The following is a 20285-nucleotide window of genomic DNA, read 5'->3' on the forward strand; positions in this document are numbered from 1 at the left end:
GTCTTCAAAACCCATGAAGGCTAAGGGGAAGCCAAATCATTAGGGCGGATCCTCCAGGGTCCTGAGACACTAAAAAAGCATAGACTATGAATGAGTTTATCCACCATAGATGTCAACGACAGATATCAATAGGCGCCGTAGGATCAGAACTGGCTGAGGCAAGCTTCAGTGGAGCTCCATTCACATCCGTCACCACACGCTCCCCTCCCAACTCCAGAAAGCCCGTGGCCCCTCCCATGCTTTGGCTGCCATCTTGGAAAGGATGGCAGGAACGTAGAGAAATCTGAAACACAGCAGTTGTCCAAAGAATCGAGTTAAGGCCCCCAAAACAGATAAAATTATCTTGTCTTGCTTTGATTCAGATTAAACTAAGATTTTTTTCCTCCTTACTCAAGACGTAGACACTTGATGAGAAACTGGTCTAGAGAAATCTAGGAGCTATGTTATCTTTGGACATCCATATTAGAGGATGAGTAAATTTGTAATCCCATTAAGTATTTTTTTGAGCTTTCCAACAGTTTTAATTATTATTGGGAAAGAAATCAGAGAAGTCTCTAAAGCAACAGAGAATTATTGAGGTTTTGTTTGTTTGGGAATTTTAAGGTCTAGTACCGTGGTATTTTTTGATAAAGCATCAGCTCTAATAGCCTTGTAGTGCAGTTATCAAATTAAACAAAAAGGGATGTAAGTAGTCATACAAATTGCTCATTAAAGCTGATCGCCTTTTTTTAAAATGCCACCAAAGCTTTGGAGGGTGGAGAATAACCCAGTTGAAAATCTACAAGCAATGCTGTCCACACCCCGAATAGACTGGTCAAAAAGCCTTCATCCCGTCGGTCACTGACATCAACCTCATCCAAATCAGACACCCAAAAACCGGGCCTGACTTATGTGTCATGCAAAGGATGGCTCTTGGAAAAATGGAAAGGTATGTCGTGGTTTAGAACCCGGTCATTTGAAAAGCTGATTATAAGGTAAAATATGCAGAAGCTTTAGGAAAGGTATAAAAATGTCATGCAAATAGGGTACCGGGTTGGAGAAGAGCTGAGATCAAATAAAATTTTCTCATAAAGTGTGCTGCTGTATTTTCATGAACTGAGAGGCATGGAGATTGTGACAGTGAAGGCACAGGGCCTGAAGCCACACAGCTGGTCTAGAATCCAGCTTTCCCTTTTCTTGACCTTCAGAAAGTCACTCAACCTCTTAGTGAATGTCCGGATTTTCTCATTTGTAAATAGGGACAATATTAGTACTGACTTCACTGGTTGCTGTAAGAATCAAGTGTTAAGATGTATCAAGTGCTCAGAAGACTGCCTAGCAGGTACTTATGTAAGTTTCAGCTGTCATTATCGTTCTTTTATTAATAATATTTTTAGGCTGGGCGCAGTAGCTCACACCTATAATTCCAGCACTTTGGGAGGCCGAGGCGGGTGGATTGCTTGAGCTCAGGAGTTCGAGACCAGCCTGGGCAACATGGCAAAATTCTGTCTCTAGAAAAAATACAAAAACTTAGCTGGGTGTTATGGCACCTGTCTGTGGTCCCAGCTACTTGGGAGGCTGAGGAGGGAGGACTGCTTGAGCCCAAGAGACAGAGGTTGCAGTGAGATGAGATCACAGCACTGCACTCCAGCCTGGGTGAAAGAGTGAGACTGCATCTCAAAAAATAAAATAAAGAAGAAAAAGAAGGTGTAGTTGCAACAGTGAAATACTGTATCTGAAACATGGGTCACAATTTTTAAAAATATATAAATAAAAAATAGTATTTTACAATGACACCACAACTAGTATGTGTCAGTCACAGGTGCCTGCCCTCACAGTGTTCTCAATCTAATAACTGGCATGAATTAGACGGTACATCCTTAGATGTTTTCCAGCTACCAGACCGATAGGTTGTAACATGAATATGAATTGTGTTTTAAATCTAAACTGCAACAAGTGTTAAGAAAATTGAAAAAACTAGGTTGCCTTCATACTGTCTTCTGAGAAGCCCCAAGGTTTGAGCAGTGATTTCTCTAAGGGAAGAGGTGAAAGGAATTAGAGAAAGAAGAGATGGGAACGCTTAGTATGTCTTTTCAAAGATCAATGTCTTTTCAAAGATTGGCAATAGGCAAGTAAGATGTTGGGCAGACAGACTTGCAAATGGCAAGCTCTATAGCTCTCTAAAATGCTTGGAAAATGGAGAATCTGAAGCAGGTTAAGAATTATCCTTTTTTAGAACACGTGGAAAAAGTGGAAAAAAATTGTTTCTTTTGCTCTCGTTATCAACACAATTAGCAAACCATTTAGAACTTTAGCAAACCATTTAGAGCTTAAGAGAAACAAGAAAAAGTTCAAACTGGCCCATCTTTATATTACAACAAACCCTTGAGGTCACATTTATTTATACTTGACTCAACAGCTATGATTCCTGAAATACATCTTCTGAGAGCTACAATGTGACATTCTTCCAGAATGATCAAGTAACAATGGTCTTCTCCTGATTCACTTAAGGAAAAAGATGTAACAAATTTGTGCATAGAATTCTCTCATTTAAGTTCTTCTTCCATACATTTTCTTTAGTGTTTGGTGCTTATGACTGTTCATCTGATAACAAGTGGCAATGCAATTAAATCGTTCAATAAGTGAGTGAAAGTTAATGAAAAACCTGAAAACTGACCGGGCTCGGCTTGTTTATTTTCGTGGACACGTGGGCTAAGATTTTACAGAGCACATATGTTATATTGTTCTATTTCTGTGTCCCACTTGTCCACTTGGCATAACTGCACATGCTGGTATTTCATAGGGTTGCACATCCCATAACTTTCAGGAGCTCAGACATATGAACAAGTCTGAAACTACGACAGTATATGCTCTTGATGCTTTAATACAATCTGAGAACCTATGTTTCCATGCCCAAGGGCTCTCCTGCCAACTTTGCAGCCTATTTGAGAAGCTGCAGGATGATAACCAACCATTAGCATCAGCTGTGCTATTTGTGATCCAAAGAGACTCATCCACTGGGAACAGAACTGAGAACATTGTATCCCAGAACATTGCATCCTTGGTCTCGAAATGAACAGCAGCTTGATTTGATTGCAAAGCACAGTGGAAGAATTTGGAAAAGCATATTGTAGCTTGAATTCCATGGGGTCTGTCCACCTTCCTAAAACCCTTTTAATTATTAGGAAGGCATTACCAAAGTTGGAATGATCATGCAGTATATGGCACGTCAAACAAGAAAGCTTAGCTTCCACATCTACGTGGTAACCTTGGGGAAATTATTAAACCATGCTCAGTGAAATGCAAGGGGAAGCTGATAATGATGCCTGTCCCACACATACTGTACCGGGATTTGGAGGAGGAGAAGGAAATAATTTCTGTACTAAAAATCTCCAGCCTCAACAGCTTGGGACAACAAAACAAGATTATACTTGCTAATTTCCAGAAATTTGCCTGCCTCGAAGAGGCCCCCGGTTTCTAGGGCATTTCCCAGGAATCTTCCTCTAAAACTGTATGCTGTTGATAACATGAAAGCAGAACCAAGACCAAGCTCCGGCTTTGCCAAGGTTTTATGATATTCAGAATAACTTAAGAGTGAGAACCAGCTACTCAAAGAGCCTGTAAACCCAAACTGACTTTGGGTGTTGTCTCTCACTTTTTGATTCCAACCATTCCTGACTTTCTGTCTTCTTCTTAACTAAGACTTACTGAGGGCTGTTAAGTTGTCAATGGATAATCTATGTCTCAACTTTTCAATACCTTGTTGCAGTGGTTCCGCCTGTAGTCCCAGCACTTTGGGAGGCTGAGGCAGGAGGACTGTTTAAAGCCAGGAGTTTAAGACCAGCCTAGGCAATATAGTGAGACCCTGCCTGTACAAAAAAATTTAAAAAAATTAACCGGGCTTAGTGGTGTGCACCTGTAGTCCCAGCTACTTAGGAGGCTAAGGTGGGAGGACCACTTAAGCCTGAGAGATCGAGGCTGCATTGAGAAATGATGGTGCCACTGCACTCCAGCCAGGATGACAGAGTGACACTCTGCCAAAAAAAAAAAAAAAAAAAGTATGCACCAGGAAGACAAAATATAATGCCTTATTCACTAACGCATGTTGAAGTATATGTACATATATACACAGAATTGTAGGCCTGTACCTATTTCTAAGCCATATCCTATACATGATGTGGTTTCAACATTCCAGAAACCTAGAAGTCCACAATCCTGCTCAGCCTTGTCTTCAGTTTCTGATCTTGAATAGTCTTTCAAAGACCACAGCCATGAGAAAGTCAACCAGAGCATCTAAAGAAGCAAAAGTTATCTGAGTCTCAAGTCTATGGCTAATTTACTTCAAGCCTGACCTTCAGAGAAACATATGAGAATAAGAAAAGATTTCTAATGTGTTATTCTATTGCATTTTGTCATTTTGCACCTTTTTTTCTTGTTTCTCACGCGTCTTACTCACTTTGGTCTGTAAGCTGTGTGAGAACAGAAAATATAACTATTTTAGGTCAGGCGTGGCAGCTCACACCTGTAATGCCAGCACTTTGGGAGGCCAAGGTTGGCAGATCACTTGAGGTCAGGAGTTCAAGACCAGCCTGGCCAACATGGCAAAACCTCTTCTTGACTAAAACTACAAAAATTACCCGGGCATCATGGCACACACCTGTAATCCCAGCTACTCAGGGGCTGAGGCAGGAGAATTGCTTGAACCCGGGAGACGGAGGTTGCAGTAAGTTGAGATCATGCCACTGCACTCCGGCCTACATGACAAAGTGAGACTGTGTCTCAATTAAAAAAAAAAAAGAAAAAATGTAACTATTTTGCTCATTAATGTGTACCCAGAAATTAGGTCTAGCCCATAGTGAGCAGTCAGACAATCTTCCTAAAATGACTAACTGGTCTAGGGGAGAAGAGAATAGAAAGAAAAATTAGTCCACTGATACAGTTTGGCTGTGTCCCCAGCCAAATCTCATCTTGACTTGTAGCTCCCATAATCCCCACATGTTGTGGGAGGGAACTGCTAGGAGGTAATTTAATCGTGGGGTGATTACCCTAATGGTGTTCTCATGATAGTGGGTTCTCACGAGATCTGATGGTTTTATAAGGGGCTTTTCCCCCTTTGCTCAGCACTTCTACTTGCTGCCACCATGTCCAGAAGGGCATGTTTGCTTCCACTTCTGCTATGATTGTAAGTTTCCTGAGGCCTCCTCAGCTATGCTGAACTGTGAGTCAATTACACCTTTTTCCTTTATAAATTACCAAGTCTCAAGTATGTCTTTATTAGCAGCGTGAGAACAGACTAGCACATCCGCCTATGGAGTAAGAGGGAGATGAATAAACTAGCTGGGAGGTTAGCGAGCACAAATGCAGGAACCCATTCTGTGACACGTCCACTTGAGTAGCAAGATAATGCTGGGAGGGTGGAGGAAGGAGAACTTGGGCCTGGGGAACCATTGATGGCTGGGCACAGTGGCTCACATCTGCAATCCCAGCACTATGGGAGGCTGAGGCAGGAGTATGCATTGAGGCCACGAGTTTGAGAACAGCCTGGGCAACTTACAGTGAGACCCTCATCTCTACAAAAAAATTTAAAAATTAGTCAGACATGGTGGCATGCACCTGTAGTCTCAGCTACTCAGGAGACTGAGGCAGGAGGATCCCTTGAGCCCAGAAGGTTGAGGCTGTAGTGAACTAGAATCACACTGCTACACTCCAGCCTGGGGTGATGATCTGTCTGAAAAATGCTTGTTTTTTTTTTGTTTTTTTGTTTTTAATTTTTACAAAGAGAGAAAATTAGGGCATTTTCTAGGTAAATAGTAAGGAGATAAGCTTAGTGACTTTTCTGCCCTCACGAAGCCAGTTAGCAGGCAATGTAGAGAAGAATGTGGACCACCTAAGTCCTGGTTAACTACCTTTTTTCTCAGAAGCAGGGGCTGCTAAGGGAGAGATGTGAAGGTCAAGGCAGCTCTGAGCTCCTGACAGCCACCCTTCCAGCCTTCTCCTGCCTCCCATAGAGAGATGCTATGGGCACTTGGTCCAGAGACTCAAATTCAAGGAAAAGAAGAGGCAACATTTGCAGTGTTGATCCCTGAGTTGAACAAAGGTGAGAGATAAGGGAAGAAGGTCACAGGGGCTGGGTGAGAAGCAATGTGGAGAGGGTGTGATGCTGGCGAGTTGGAAGGGACAGTGGTGGGGGAAGGTTCTAGGCTTCAGGAAAGAGCAACTGTGCCGCGTTGTCAGTGTAGCAGCTGGATAGTGTGGGAGGACTGTAGGGAGACCACGGAGGGGGAGTTGTAGGAACCACAGAAGCACTGGGAAGCTGTTGCCCGCTATGCAGCAAGGCCATGAGGCCCTGGGCCCTCCAGCCGGTCCCTGATCATGAGTTTGTGGCCTGTTAGGCCCTGGCCACGATGCCTCCTGATCCTGCTAATGTTTCTGCCTTCTCTCCAGCCAGCAGCCAGCCCCTCTCAGGGGCTTCTCACTCCACTCCATCAGAAGCATACCTCAAGCACCCATTTGCATGATCTCCTCTTTAATTCCCAAAGTTCAAAATCTCCACCTCCATATCTTCTGCCGCTCTAACAGTTGCTGCTTACCCTAAAGCCAGCAAATTGCAATGACAAAAACAGAATTTCTCTTATGCTTAAAAAAAAAAAAAAACTTAAATAAAGTCTGTAAAATATAAGGGTGAGAGAAGTTGGCATTTCCACGGACTTAGATAATAGGTGCCCTGTGACAGAATGATCCTCTAATCTATCCTGGAAGCTACAAATTCTACTTGCAAAGTGATTTGTAACCACCTTTGCACACCTGAAGGTGACAGTCTGGAAATGCAGCTGAATTTTGTGGTAATCCTGAGATCACAAATAAGCTGTTTTTGTGCATGCAGCTGTATCCTTTGGCGTTTGCTCTATTTTGTAAACTGTGTCAGTATGATCGCTTGTAGCATCTTGGAATTATCTGGCAATATTTTTCAGAGCAACCTCAGAATGCTTTTCACAAATGTCATTCCCTTATTCTTTGAGGACTTTCATTGAGAAGACTCTTAGAGGTTGGCATAAAGTAAAATCCATTATTTTCTTCAAAGCATTTCCTAGTTCCAAGAGATTCTTTTTGCACATATACAGACTCTCCTCCCCTTCCAGGTAGGAGCTGTCTCTATGGTTTTCGCTCTGCATCCACTATTCCGAGCTCATTTCCTCCTGGGACTGTCCCTTCCTGGGACTGTCCTTTCCTGGTTCCTTGGATCTGTCACCCCCTGGCCACACTTCTATTCTTTCCCTTTGCTTGAACAGTATCACATGGGGAAGATTTTTTTCTTTTATGTTGTTGTTTGTTGATCCAAGTTCTCACTCTGTCACCCAGGCCAGAGTCCAGTGGCACTATCATGGCTCACTACAGCCTCTACCTCCCGGGCTCAAGTGGCCCTCCCACCTCAGCCTCCCAAGCACCTAGGATCACAGGCATGCACTGCCATGCCTGGCTAATTTTTGTATTTTTTTTTGTAGAGATGGGGTTTCACTATGCTGCCCAGGCTGGTCTCAAACCCCTCGGCTCAAGTGATTTACCCACCTCGGCCTCCCCAAGTGCTAGGATTACAGGTGTGAGCCACTGTACCTGGCCCAGATGGGGAAGACTTCATCAAATATTCTCTCCTCTGTTTTTTCTCCTTGGCTTCCTGGAAACTAAAACGTGAAAAATGTAAGTCCAAAGTGAAATTCCGTACTAATTTTTCAGAGCTCCCAGTCACTAGGAGACAGCTGCTTCAACATTTTAAATGTATTACCTTATTTCAGAAAAGCAAACATTATAACTTCAAGTAGGAACACTACAGTGTTGCTTGGCATTATTTTCAAAATCTGATTTAAAACTCCTTGATGAGCCAAATGTTGTGTTACGTGGACTTAGGTTCTGTCTTTTTTATGCTCAATCCTCAATATTCAGTGAGAATCCATGAAAAGAAGATAAATGAGGACATGTCTTTGAGAAAATACATTTAAAGACAGGAAAATGTAAAATATAAAGACTGAGAGGGGCCATATAGAGGGTCAGGAGGAAACACAGAGGATGTGGTTTCCAGATTCATGGAATCCCTTACTCAACCTCACATACAAATACTAACTCAAAGATCTAAATGACAGAGCTAACTGTATTAGTCCGTTTTCATACTGCTGATAAAGACATACCCAAGACTGGGTAATTTATAAAGAAAAAGATGTTTAACGGACTCAGAGTTCCACACGGCTGGAGAAGCCTCATAATCATAGCGGGGGGCAAAAGGCATGTCTTACATGGCAGCAGGCAAGAGAGAAAATGAGAACCAAGCGAAAGGGGTTTACCCTTATATAATCGTCAGCTCTCATGAGACTTACACACTACCATGAGAACAGTATGGGAGAAACCACCCCCATAATTCAGTTATCTCCCACCAGGTCCCTCCCACAACACATGGGAATTATGGGAGCTACAATTCAAGATGAGATCTGGGTGAGGAGACAGCCAACCCATATCACTAACACTATAAATCTCCTAGAAGAAAATATAAGAGTAAATCTTTCTGAGATTAAGCAATGGTTTCTAGATATGGCACCAAATCACATGCAATGAAAGAAACATAGATAAGTTGGACGTCATCAGAATTCACACTTTTGTAGTTCAAAGGATACCACCAAGAACGTGAAAGGCAACCCAGAGGATGGGAAAAATCTCCTGGACATCTTATTTTTGATAAGGGACGGGTATATGGATTATATAAAGAATTCCTACAACTCAACAATAAAAACACGACCCAATTTAAGAATGAATAAACAATCTGAATAGACATTTCTTCAAAGAAGTTTTACAAATGGCCAATAAACACATAAAAGATGCCCAACATCATTAGTCATTAGGGAAACGCAAATCAAAACCTAAACGAGATGTGATTCCACATCTACTAGGATGGCTCAAATCAAAAAGCCAGATAATAATGAGTGTAGGCAAGGCTGTGGAGAAATCGGAACCCATAAACACTGATCGTGGAAGTGTAAAATAGTGCAGCCAGTTTGGAAAACATTATATAGTTCTTCAAATGGTTAAACAGAGTTACCATATGAACTAACAATTTCACTCCTAGGTACATACCCAAGAAAAATGAAAACACATGTGCATACAAAAACTTGTGAACAAATATTCATAGCAGAATTATTCACAGTAGCAAATAAGTAGAAACAACACAAATATTCACCAATGAATAAATGGACAAATAAAATGTGGTATAACAATACAATAGAATATTGTTTGACAATAAGAAGGAATGAAGTACTAACACATGCAACACCATGGATAAACCTTGAAAACATTACGCCAAGTGAAAGAAGCCAGTCACAAGGATCACCTATTAGCTCATTTGTGTGAAATACTCACAATAGGTAAATCCATAGAGACAGAGAGTAGGCTGATGGCTGCGTGGGGCTGACAGTCTCAACAGTAGTGAGGAGAGACTGCTAATGGGTATGGATGGTGAAAAATATACTAAAATTGATTGTAGGCATATTTGCAAAATTCTGGATAGGCTAAAGACCATTGTATTTTATACTTTAAATGGGTCGATTTTATGATAGGTAAATTATATTTTAATAAAACTGTTATAGAAGAAAGAATAGTGGAATCATCAAGTGAGTTAAAGTTTGCTGCAAAGACTAGGAAGTTAAACATTAAAAACTGCCCAGTGAACTTCATGCACAGATCTCAGTGATGGCCTCACTGAGAGCTATTTTGATTGATAAACTGGCAGGGATGTAGAAGCCAGTTTGGAGTAGAATAAGTAGTTAGTGGGAGGTTTCAAAAAAAAAAAAAAAGGGTGGAGAAAGCAACAAATCAGGAAATGTTTTCATTCAAGAAATTTGGCTGTGAAAAAGAAAAAGAATATTAGCTGGATGAGATAAGAGGTCAATGAGAACAAAAGAAGAGGCCTAAGCACATTTAATAAATGCGCCTGGGTATGGTGGCTCACACCTGGAATTCCAGCACTTCGGGAGGCCAAGACAAGTAGACTGCTTGAGCCCAGGAGTTTGAGACCAACTTAAGCAACACAGCTTGTAAAGCAGGAAAATATATATATAAATAATGAATGCTGCAGATTGAGGGACCAAGTTGATCAGAGAAACGTAACAGAATTATTAAGCAATGTGAGAGACATGTTTTAAGAAGCATGCATTTTAATGATATTTAATTTGTCATTTGTTGCAATCTTCTCCAGCATGGCTCAGCCGCCCATATACAGGGGAGAGTGCAGAGGACGTAAGAGTCTTACAAGATAAATGGCATAAGTCAGTCATGGAATTTATTCACAAGATTGTTATGAGAAGAGGTGGAGTAAGAAAAACTGCTAGACTGCGAGAGAATAAAGTTCTCAGTGGATTCTGAGATAAATGTTCTCTCACTCCATAGCATTTATCATTTATTTACTTTTAATTCTTTTTTTTTTTTTTTTAGAAGATGTGGTCTCGCCATTTTGCCCAGGCTGGTCTCGAACTCTTGCGCTCAGGCAATCTGCTTGCCTTAGCTTCCCAAGGCACACACCTGCCTTAGATTCCAGGTGTGAGCCAGACTGGGAGACGATGAAGTTCTCAGTGGATTCACGTGGATGAGATTGAAGAATAGTCATTGCAGGAGTAGTTGAACAAGTAGGCTCCAAGAAGAGGAGCCTGAGATGTAAAGTAGAATGCTTGAATTAAGGACGGTACAGGTGGAGCAGTTTCAGATGATAGAGAGCACATGTCACTGAGTTGGGGTGGGTGCACAGAAGAGGAATCTGCTGGAAATTTAAATGATTAGGAGTAGGAAGTTGTAATGTTGGAAGGGCCATTCACATGTTGGATTCACTCAGGATACCTGTGGTGTTTGGATGGAAAAGAATGACTGCAAATCAACAGGCAGAGTCTGATGACTGACAGAGAGTAGGGGTTGGTGCATGACAGTGATCAAGGAAGAGAGGGTGGTAGAGTAAACCGTCATGAGTTCCAAAGTGGCAGGAATTTTTTTTGTTTGTTTCCTTTCTTACTAAACAGAGTGGTCGAAGAGAAGAAACCAACAAGAAATGTAATCTACCTCCAGAAGTCAGGAACTCAGGTAGCCTTAAGGATATCAGAAACAACGAAATATGGATTGGCAGAAGAATCTTCACCGCCATCTTCAGATATAATTAATGCAGCTGTTGAATTTGGCTCAATATCCACCTATAATTTAGCATATTGCCCATTACAGATTTTTGCTGCCTTTTCTTGCCTCCTTTTCATTTTTACATCCACTTATTCCCTACGGAAATTACAACAGTAGTGTTGTAAAGAGAAATAATCAGCATTTTTGTTTTCTTGTGTATGTTGTCCTGATAGTACAGCTACAAATGGATTTGATGTGCTGAATAATGGTCTACTAGGTCTAAAAATGAAAGTCTAGACCCTTAGTCAAAAATAACTTGGATCTATATGGTACTTTCCAAGAAAAGAGGAATTATAAGAAAAAGAATATTGGTTTAATGTTCTGTGAGTAAATTTTTTTCTTAACCTATTCTGTCCAGTATTTACTACTTAGCTGCATTCCTAAAACATAAATTTCACAAGGGCAGGAGTCTTTGTCCATTTTGCTCATTACTGTGTTAGAAATACTAACAAGAGTGTCTAACAGGGTAGTCACATAATAAATACCTGTTGCATGAACAAATGAGCTCTTATCAGCCGGCATTTTGTTGAGTTCCTAACATTAGCGGTACACTGGCACTGTCCTGAGTGAAATTAAAGACAGAATTTTCGCAAACAGAAGCATGTTAGAAGAATCACCTAACAATGAGACAATCTACACTCTATGAAAGCAGAACACAACCCGCCAGAGGGAATGAGAAAAAGGAAGGGGTGGAACCCAGCCCAGGAATCGCAAAAGCCAAGGGGAGAAAGAAAAAAATAAATAAAGGCCAGAGAAGAAAATGCAGCAGATGCGCACAGGTTTGACACCTGGTTAACCGCAGTAGCTCCCAAAGTGCCACATTCCAATAGGCTTTTGGAGAACCATGGTCAAATACATCTGTGAAATGATCAGCTAACCAAAGTTTAAAACGTCCCTTTTTACTACACCACTTTTTGACCCTTTGCCGAAGGGTTTTGCAACTTTCCAACAGGGGTCTTTGATGACAGAATCGTATATATATATATGTATGTGTGTGTAGAGGAGTCTCGCTCTGTCACCCAGGTTGGAAAGCACTGGCACAATCTCGGCTCACTGCAACCTCTGCCTCCTGGGTTCAAGTGCTTCTCTTGCCTCAGCCTCCTGAGTAGCTGGGATTACCGGCATGCACCATCATGCCTGGCTAACTTTTTTTTTTTTTTAAGTAAAGACGAGGTTTCACCACATTGGCCAGGCTGGTCTTGAACTCCCGACCTCAAGTGATCCGCCTACCTCAGCCTCCCAAAGTGCTGGGACTACAGGCATGAGGCACCGCACCCGATGTGTGTAGAATTTCAACGGACATGTCTAACATGAAACATATTACGGAAAAAATGTTAATCCAAACACAACATTGTAATAGGGTGCTGAGGCTAGACCTCAGCTGCACTGAACGGCTGGCAGCTCTGAAGCTGGAATGTGTCTCTGGGTCGCTTTCTTCTGGGTCATCTTAACTGACAAGTGCATGGAAAATGCTTAAGTTTCTACTCGCATTGATCTCAGAGCAGAAGAATGACACAAGCTTCAAGCAGGTTTGTCAAGGATTGCAATTATTATGGGCAGGTGCTTCTCTGCAAATATTATATTCATGAATGTTTTGGGATTCTTCCAGGAGAGCCTAGCTACAGGGAGTTGCAGGGATGTGGGAATTGAAAGAAACAAGACATGATATAGAGAATTCTGGAGGAGATAAGCAGACCCTAGCAAAATGGCCATGGGTTAGGGTTATGAAGAAAAAATAACTGATAACAAGCCTAAGCAATGGGAGAGGTCAAGGAATTTTAAGATCAGAAAATTTTAATTCTAAGAGCAGATATCAAGTTTTAAACTTCACTCCCCTTGGTGGTAATTTCTGGAAGTGAGTATCTTCTTAGTTAAGTTTGTGAAAGATGACAGCTTTGAGATACCCATGGCTGATAATCTTGGAAAGAAAACCATCTGACAGACAAAGAACCTGGTTCCCCCCAACCATCACACTTGTAACACTAACTTGCCTGTGTAATCGAGGTGATGTAATGAGGGAAAATCTAAGGGTACTCTGAATCACCCCCAAAACCACAGGCAGATTTTCTCTAGGAACTTCTCTTGCACTGTTAGCTAGATTCCTCTGTAAGGATTAAGTGAATATAAACACCTACATGGCACTAAAGCATAAATAATCTGTCAACGATTTAGGCAAACAATGAGATAAAGTGCATGGCACTTTGGGTGGAACTACTGAGATTACAAGAGAACGTACCTGAATACAATTTACACCAACACCAGCTAATGCAACAGTTTGCAAAAATTTGTTAAGTTTCTCACCCCAGCCTCAAAGAAATAACTAAAAATAAACAGGAAATTCAAAAGAAAATGCGGTATTAAAATTCAGAGAACGAAATGATTTCTTATCACTTGTAGTTGACCTTTTTAAAATTTTTATTTTTATTTTCATAGGGAAAGGATCTTGCTGTGTTGCCCAACCTGGTCTCAACCCCCTGGCCTCAAGTGATCCTTCTGCCTCAGCCTCCTGAGTCACTAGGGTTGCAGGCATGAGCCACTGCACCTGTCTCATGTAACCTCTCTTAGTGCAGAGATTTTCTTTGTTGGTTGCTATATATACCAGCACCCATATTAATACCTGCCCAAAGTAGGTGATCAATAATTATTAGTTGAATGAATGAAGGTGAAATAATTACTGAGCATCTGCTACATATTAGGAGCTGCATAAATCACAGTGCCTATGGAAAGGTTGCTATTATCACTGTTTTGCAGATGAGGAAACGTGACTTACAGAAGTAACTTTCCTAAATTCAAGAAACTGGTAGGTAGCAGAGACAAATCCAGAATCCAAGTATGACCTAAGTGCTTATGCTCTTTCCACCTCATTCCTGTCAGACGCAATGTTTTTTTCTATAATAAATATTTTAATGTGTCCTTTACTGTCATGAAATCAATTCAGAGAACATATATTTGCATACATAAGTTCAGAAAAATCAATGCAGTGTCCTCACTGTAAAATAAAACATAAAAGGAATGTAACTTAAGACAATGAATATGCAGGTATAATCACAGCAGAAGACAATGAAACAGATCCTTGCCCTCATCCACAGAAACTTCCTGACTGTAGATCTGCAAATGCAGAATGACAGAAGTGATAAGTATTGGATATTCAAATACCTGAGTGCACTGCCATTGACTTGGTAACATTCCAAACAAAACAATATGCAATTTTCCCCATGTATGCGGTAGCTGAACTTCTGGAAAAGTCACTGTATATTAAAATTATGTAAAAATACTGGACACAGAATACTACTTTTTTTAAAAAAAAAATACAGATGAGGTCTCACCATGTTGGCCAGGCTGGTCTTGAACTCCTGGACTCAAGCGATCCTTCCACCTCGACTTCCAAAAGTGCTGGGATTACGGGCATGAGCCACTACATGCCTGGCCACAGAATACTTCTTTGTTGAACAGAACTAGCTCCTACCCACTGAACGCCAGAAGTACCTGCTAGTCTAGTGAACAAAAAAATCTTCACACATTTTTAAAATTCCGCAGAGGACACAGTGCCACCTTCTGCCTCACTGGTCTTCAAGAGCAGTAAGAGGCCAAAGGAAGAGACTAACTTTTTTTATTTGTACAAACTTACAAGGTACATGAGAAACTGTGTAATATGTCTATAACGCGTAATGACCAAGCCACGGTATTTAGGGTGTCCAACACCAAAGTACACTACGTTTTTGTTAAGCACGGTCATCCTACTCTGCTATTGAACAGTGAATGTATTCCTTCTATCTTACTGTATGTTTGTACCCTTTAACAAGCTTCTCTTCATCCTTCACCTCCTCCCCACTCACCTTTCTCAGTCTCTTGCCACTCTCTACCTCCAGGTGATCAAATTCTTTAGCTGCCACATATAATTGAGAACAGGCAATATTTGTCTTTCTGCACCTGGCTGATTTCACTTAAGATAATGACCTCCAATTCCATCTATGTCGCTGCAAATGACATGATTTCATTCTTGTTTTATGGCTGAATATTACTCCATTGTGTATGTATGTGTGTGTCTATACATATATAGAGACACACACACGTGTGTGTGTATATATATATGAATACATATATGTGTGTATATATATACACACATATACATACATATATACATACACACACACACACACACATATATATATCACATTTTCTTTATCAATTCATCCATTCATGAACACTTAGGTTGATTCCAGATCTTGTCTATTGTGAATAGTACTGCAATAAACATGTGAGGGTAGGTATCCTTTGATACATTGACATTGACTTCTTTTCTTTTGCGTAGATAGCCAATAATGGGATTGCTGGATGGAATGGTGATTCTACCTTTAGTTTTTTGAGAAATCTTCGGACTGTTTTTCCTTTGTGGCTGGACTCACTGTATATACAAGTTCCCTTTTCTCTGCAAAAAGTAACAAACTAATTCAAACTGCTCATCTAGGTTTGAGAGATCAGGAAAGGCTCCATAGTGAAGGCAAAACGTAAGCTGAAGCTTGTAAAGTCGGGATGACGTCTCCAGGCCAGAAAGCTTACAACACTTTCAGACAGACCTCCTCACACACCCAATCCTGCTGACAGAGAACTAGAATACAGGAGAAAGTTTCAGGACACTGTCCTATTGGTGTGGGGGAAATGTAATTAATGACATGAATCAATTTTAATGACCTCTGCAGGAACTAGGGAAGCCAGGTACTTACCCCAGAGCTCTATAAGGATTTTAGCAAGTGTATCCCACAAAACTGGGTCATTTGTGGTGGCGGTGGTGGTTGTTTTAAGCCTCCTTATGAGCCTATTCTGTGCTAGGGCTCCTTGGTAACATTTTGAGCACTGGGTGTATTAGGCTACAGATTCAGAAGAAAAATGACGCTAACAGTGTGGTCTGTGGTTTTTCTCTGGGAGCTAGACTGTGTGCCTCTGATATTTCTGGATCACAGTTTTGATTGTCTGATACCTTGGGCGATCTTAATCACGATGCTATGCTTAATAAATCTGTTTGATTTGAAGTCTCGTCTACTCTATTGAATCAACATTGCCCTGCATTTGTGCCTGCATGTGTTGGTGATGCTGTTCAAGCATCTGTCCAAATTAGTGCACTTAGCTTCATTTCCTTCCTTGGGGGAATCCTGTAATTTTTCTTACTATAGAGTTTATTAAGAGGACTTAATTGTTTATATTCCCTGTTGCGAATGAGTCCCTTGGAGCTGTTAACAAATGACTCATAATAAGTTTGACTAGATGATCTCTAAACTTCCCTCCCAGTTCCAACATTCTATGATTTTATAAGTAGAACATTAATTTCTCTCATTTGTAGAGAACTTAAATGTCACAGGCAGATATTGAGAACATAAAGCGGATCTTGGTGAACCGTCACATACTTGTACATGCTGAATACGAGACACAGTGGGAAGGGTGTTTAGGGACAAAGAAATTGCTCCAGGGCTTATGGTGATTAGGCTTGGGTGGGATTTGAAAAGATGCTACAAAAAGTAGATTTATCTTTTTAAGTGTTTGGTCCAGGGAAGAACATCATCTATTGGAAAAGAGGCTTAAAAAAGTTCTGTGAGATGAGGCTGAGGGCAGTGGCTCATGCCTGTAATCCCAGCATTTTGGGAGGCTGAGGTGGGCAGATCACTTGAGCCCAGGAGTTTGAGACCAGCCTGAGCAACATGGTGAAACCCTATTTCTAAAACAATATAAAAATGAGACTGGGCGCGGTGGCTCACACCTGTAATCCCAGCACTTTGGGAGGCCTAGGTAGGCAGATCACGAGGTCAAGAGATCGAGACTATCTGGCCAACGTGGTGAAACCCCATCATTACTAAAAATAAAAAAATTAGCTGGGTGTGGTGGCGCATGCCTGTAGTCCCAACTACTCGGGAGGCTGAGGTAGGAGAATCACTTGAACCCAGGAGGCAGAAGTTGCAGTGAGCCGAGATCACGCCACCGCACTCCAGAGCAAGACTCCATGCCAAAAAAAAAAAAGTATATATATATATATATATGCCAGGTATGCTGGTGCACACCTGTAGTTCCAGCTACTCAAGATGCTGAAGCAGGAGGATCGCTTGAGTCTGGGAGGCAGAGGTTGTAGTGAGCTGAGATCATGCCACTGCACTATAGCCTAGGTGACAGAGGAAAACTTCATTTCAAAAAAAAAAAAAAAAAAAAAGGCGGGATGATACAGAAAAGGAAAAGAAAGTATAAGTAGTAGACACTGACAATTACATTCTACAAGTAAGATTTCTGGGGAGTCTAGGTAATTTTAAGCTTTGGAGAAAATAAAAAAGAACCTGAGGGCCGGGCGCGGTGGCTCACGCTTGTAATCCCAGCACTTTGGGAGGCCGAGGCGGGCGGATCACGAGGTCAGGAGATCGAGACCACGGTGAAACCCCATCTCTACTAAAAATACAAAAAATTAGCCGGGCGCGGTGGCGGGCGCCTGTAGTCCCAGCTACTCGGAGAGGCTGAGGCAGGAGAATGGCGTGAACCTGGGAGGCAGAGCTTGTAGTGAGCCGAGATTGCGCCACTGCACTCTAGCCTGGGCGACAGAGCGAGACTCTGTCTCAAAAAAAAAAAAAAAAAGAGAACCTGAGATTGTTTCCAAGGCCCTCACAGTAAGCTGGCTGCCAGTAAGTCCATCATAGACCCTAATACCGCCATCTGGGGTCTGAAGAAGATGATCTATGAAAGAGGGTGCATGTTTGAAGCAATGCACCATAGTTTCACAACATTGCCATTTTCTACTTTTATGAAACATATATTCTGACTTGTTACTTTGAGCTTTGTTATTGAAATATAAAACTCTATGTACCTTTTTGTCTTATAAAAATATGTATCACCATTTTCACAGGTGTACCCTCATTTCTCTCTTTTTTTTTTTTTTTTTAGCAAATTCTCCAAGATCCTGATAACTCATTGCTGAGGCTTCATCTTTACCAAATCTTTCAATCCAAAGCAAATGAATACTGAAAATTAATGTATCCAAAGCAAATGAATACTGTACATTCACGTTGAGATGATCTCTAAATGTAATTAGAGATAATGTAATTAAAATTAGAGTCCTCTTCTCTAGCTCATCTTTACTAATCTGTACTGGATTTCTCTATCTTCTTCATTTCTGGGTTCATTTCCAGTTTTTTCTTTCCTATATTCATCTTCCATCCTGTCTATTTCTATTTCATTTCTGTAAATGAACATTGGTCCATTCTGTTTCATGCTTTTTCATTCACCTCAGAAAATCTCCTTTTCTATTCCCGGATGACTTCCACACATGTTCAGTTCGAGGAGATTTGTATTGCTGCCTGTCTCACTGCACTTCCATTTCAGGACTGGCCACATCTCTTCTGTGTTCTTTTGTGCCACACAACTTTACTCAGGGAGTTGTTTTTTATTACTTCGACTTATTCTATTGTTTTCTTTTCAGTAACCCCTCTCTCTTATCCTTTTCCCTCACAGATACACAGACACACATATCACAACCGCCACCACTACCATGCTCCTCATTGCGAGTCCCTTCATCTCTCAATTCCATTCATTATCCCAAAACAGAATATGTAAATCCCTCATTCTTACTCCAATTTAACTTTTATCTCTCCTCCTGCCTCCTAATTCAACCCCATAACTCTTATATATCCATCTATTCTCCTCCTTTTCTTCTGTCAGGAGATCATTTCAGTAATGTTTATGAGAACAGATTGCTTATTTACCACTTCAGTGAAAACAAACCCCCCCCAAATCACAATTCAAATATTAAGACAGAAAACTGACTAGAATGTTCTTATTCATTTAGCAAACATGTGCTGAGTAGTGTACTGAACTAGCTCCACTTTTTGAAAACAGAATTATCAGACATGACAATGACCCTCAAGGAACTTTCTCCTTCTTTAAAAATCATAAAATCACAGACTAAATGTGATCACTCTAGAATGTCTGAAATGGAGGAGCTGACAAGAGGTCTGAGATTTCTATCTAATATGTCCTTTGAAGGTCAAAATATTTCTAACAGAGCAGGCCTCCTATAGCAAATGGGAGTTTTCATTAAAGATGCAAATATATATCCCAAAATGAAGTCACTGAAGATAGAAAAGAAATGAAGTGAGGACAGCGAGCTGGCTCATGCCTGTAAGCCCAGCACTTCGGGAAGCCAAGGCAAGAGGATCGCTTTAGCCCAGGAGTTCAAGACCAGTCTGGGCAATATAAGGAGATGTTGCCTCTATTTTTAAAAAAGGAGAGGAGAGGAGGAGAGGAGAGGAGGGGAGGGGAGGAGAAGACAGGGGAGGGGAGAGATGGGAAGGGAAAGTGAAGCAAGGAAAGGGAATGAAAGGAAGGCGAAGAGGGGAAGGAGGAAAGGGGAGAGAAGGGAAGGGACGGGAATGTGAGGGAAGGAAAAGGAAGGGAAGGAAAGTGGAAGAAGGAAAGGAAGGGGAAAGAAAGGGAAAGGAAGGAGAGGAAGGGAAAGGGGAAGAATAGGAAGGAATGGAAGGGAAAGGAAAGGGAAGGGAAGGAGAAGAAGGGGAGGAATCTAGGTAGGATGCTATGCATAGATAATGTAGCTTTTAGGAAAAGAAACCAAAAAACCTACAACTACACCTGAGTATTTTAGAATACAGAGCACCACACCCAGAATATCCTGATAATGAGTACTGGGACTTTGGACAAAATAGACGTCTCCGTAATTATAGATGAAGATGCTTTCAGTAACCCTATTTGGTGGAGCCAGAGCAGCTAGTTTCTATCTCTTCAATGCTACTCCTCCCAAGCCTCAGAGGCTCTTCCAAAAAGAAAGTATATTCACCATGATTAGCTTCTAGGGAGCCACTGTGACCGTGGGCTCTCAGAACTGAAAATAACTCAGCATTACACCTTTCCTCCTTCCTACGTAACAACCCATGCACAAACTCAAGTTTTATTCGTGAACTAGTTTCTGGAGAAGCAGCTGACATAATTACTCACAGATTATTCACAGGATAAAACTTCTCGGTGCTTCAAAAGGATTCTTGATACACTCATTCGACTGAACATAGTTACACTTCATACCTGGCATGGAAATCTGGCAAACTGAAAATTGGCTGTAAAAAGGATAT

At 41.2% G+C, this 20285-nt stretch overlaps 1 long non-coding RNA gene across 2 annotated transcripts; it reads left to right on the forward strand.

The window, feature by feature from the left end:
• The first annotated feature begins 236 nt into the window (after positions 1 to 236).
• On the forward strand, positions 237 to 18255 carry LOC129491829 (uncharacterized). Of its 2 annotated transcripts, XR_008660636.2 has the most exons (4): positions 237 to 928; positions 5898 to 6076; positions 11025 to 11085; positions 18091 to 18255. It is a non-coding gene; the product is annotated as an uncharacterized lncRNA (long non-coding RNA). The 2 variants fall into 2 exon arrangements; XR_010113816.1 differs by lacking the exon at positions 18091 to 18255 and having other exon boundaries at positions 11025 to 11674.
• The last annotated feature ends 2030 nt before the right edge of the window (positions 18256 to 20285 follow it).

Source organism: Symphalangus syndactylus, chromosome 10, assembly GCF_028878055.3.
Source record: "Symphalangus syndactylus isolate Jambi chromosome 10, NHGRI_mSymSyn1-v2.1_pri, whole genome shotgun sequence".
Classification (NCBI taxonomy): Eukaryota; Metazoa; Chordata; class Mammalia; order Primates; family Hylobatidae; genus Symphalangus; species Symphalangus syndactylus.